The sequence below is a fragment of the Castor canadensis genome, chromosome 12 (genome assembly GCF_047511655.1).
Source record: "Castor canadensis chromosome 12, mCasCan1.hap1v2, whole genome shotgun sequence".
Classification (NCBI taxonomy): domain Eukaryota; kingdom Metazoa; phylum Chordata; class Mammalia; order Rodentia; family Castoridae; genus Castor; species Castor canadensis.
This window is the reverse complement of record NC_133397.1, coordinates 80,942,600-80,945,449: the sequence shown is the minus strand read 5'-3', so window position 1 is coordinate 80,945,449 and position 2,850 is coordinate 80,942,600.

Genomic DNA, 2,850 nt, shown 5'->3' with positions numbered 1-2,850 from the left:
GAGAAGAGTCAGCCCTTGGGAAGGACTGGACCCCAGGATGGAGAGCACTACAGAAAGCAGAAGCTGTTCCTCTGACTTCCTGCTCCACTGTCCTCCCTGGATCATCCCTGCCAGCCCACCCCTTCTTTTCCTATGGATGATAAAGGGCTCTCTGAGCTCCACAGCTCCTGTGTTCCATGGACAGTGGGTTTCTGGCATCTCTGAATACCTACTTCCCATTCCTAGGAGACAGCATCCAGTTTCAGTGTCTATTTCTTCACCAATTAATTCAGCCATAGACAGAGTTAGAGCAGGGGTTCACCCAAGTTGAGCAGTACACATAAACATCAACTCTGGGGGAGGCAGAGAAGTTGAGGCCTAAGGGTCCTCTTTGGGACCTGAGGGAGAGATGGGCATTCCTGTGAGGGCCTGTGCCTCAGGGACCTGAGGGAAGGGGTGGGATGTTCTTCTGCATCCTGATCAGATACTAATGTAACCTCACTCTGTGTCACTTGAAATCTTCATAAATAGCAAACAATCTAAGTCAAATGGTTGGGCCAACACAGGGAATTTGTAGATTCACCTAACTGAAAAATCAGAGCCAGAGAGGGAGTTGAGCGTGTCTTGAGTCAAAGGTCCAAGATGGCACTATTTCTTTGCAATGTTCTATCTGCAAGTTGGTTTCATTTCTATTTCTATTTCTCTGCAAGTCATTCATTTCCCTTTCTCTGCAAGCCAGTCTTATTTCAGGCTGGCTTTCCCTCTATAGCAAAAATGGCTACAGCTGTTTCCAAAGCTTCTGTCTGAACTCAACCCCAATCCCAGAGGGAGCTCTTGTATTTCAGGATTTCAGTGAAGTCCTGAGACTTGCTCTGATTGGATGGCTTTGGTCACATGTCTCTTCATGAACGAATCAACTCCTATGAGTGTAGGGAATGAGAGGGTAGTTTGTTCATTGAGCAGGCAAGTCCCATGCTCCCTTCTCCACATCCCCTTCAGGGTGCAGTCACCTTCCTTGGGGTCACATGCTCCTCACCCAGAGGAGGGGCTGTGGGGCCAGACTGGCCAACTCTTGCTGCCTTTTGAGTTGGAAGGGAACATGTGCCAAGGATTCAGGCTGTTCGGAGGTGCTAGAAAAGGCAGTTAGGAGATTAGTCTCTACAGCCACCAGAAAGAAACAGCCCTGGTGATAGCCATGTCAGGTTTCTGACCTCCAGAGCTTAAGATAATAAATTCAGGTCATTATAAGTCACTGAGTTAGTGGTGACTTGTCATAGCACCAGGAGGAAACTAATACACACAGAAAGGATGGGGGTGCCTAGTGCGGCCAATAGCCGCATTTGTTGTCTTCAATTTTCGGTGTCCACATTTGAAAAAATCCCAGTCTAGGTTAAATTCATTTCGGTCATATATTTAACCCAATATTTTCCAAACACTCTCATTTCAGCATGGAGTCAAGATAAAAATAACCATGAGCTCCTTTACACTGACATCTTCCTGAGTCTTCAGAAGCTGGTACATGTTTCACACTCACAGCTCACCTCTCTTTTTGTGACCCCATTTGAAATGCTCAATAGCCATATGTGACCAGTGGCTAGTCCCCTGGACAGCACAGGCCTGGTTGCTACCCCGCTGGTTGTTAGGACAGCAATAGGTGGCATCAGCCAGAACAGGGATTCATTTGTGACAGGGGCAGTGGAAATGTTCATCCCTGCTGATCTGTGAGAACTGAATTCTTTCCTAAATCAGGACTTTCCATGAACATGAGGCCACTCCTGGTTGGGTTAGTGCTTCTCAAATCCCAGAGCTGTGGGCTCAGCCATGGTGGGCAGGAAGGGCCTGGAGAAAAGGAGTTAAATCTGCCAGATTTGTGGGGGGAAATGATATTTGAAGGGGGAAAGTCCCTGAATATACACTAGCTGAAAAAAAAGCTATGCCTGGAACATTCTGCCTCTAAAAACAGGTGATCTCAGAGCAGGGAGCCAACTACAGAGAGAAGGTGAGAGGGCTTCATATCTGGAAAATGAACAACAAAAAAACAGCTGCTCAGGCTTTGGACACAGAACATCAGAAACTCCAGGAGGAATGAGAGCAGCTGGAAAAAAAATGGGTTTGATCTTATAGACCAAACAGGAGCAGCAGGGAACAGACCAACAAAGGAGGAAAGGAGAACAGACAGCCGCTTCTACAGCTGTGTCCCTGCTCTTGTAGAGGACTACAGGACCAGCTCAGGAAGCAGGATGACAGTTTATGATGGAAGCAGTGGGTGAGGGGTGGCCCAGGAAGGGAAGCAGAGCCAGGGGTTGTGCTATGGTTCAAATATTGACACCAAATGTAATCCTCTTTGGGATTATACTTATTAGAAGGGGAGAAATGTAATCCAGCTATTTGTGTTACCAATCAGATGACGAGGGTCCTTCTTCTCTACCTAAATAGGAATCATGGGTAGACAAGGAGAAGCTCTTCCAGTTATCCCCAGGGTCTGTGGTGATTTTTGTAATCCTTAGTGAGCAGTGGCAGCAAACAGCAAGCAGCCCAGATAGCACCCTCTAGTGTTCTATCTCTTGTACAGGCCCTAGGTGCTGGGACCCTTAGCTCTACGGCAACAAAAAAATGTTACAGGTCCCACACCTCCAATGTTTGAACCGAGGGCCCCTGACAGAGGAAGCAAATGTTACAGTTTTCTTTCAGTAGCCAGGGTCCATTGTCTCTCTTCTTTCTGGTTCCCTATCACTTTTACGCTGGTTGATGTCACTGCTACCATCAAAGTGGTGACTCTGACCCTGCATCCATCTACTATTGCCTTTAACAACTACTGCCACTACTGTTGGTGCCACTACTGCCACTCCTGGCTCTGCTCTCACAGGTGCC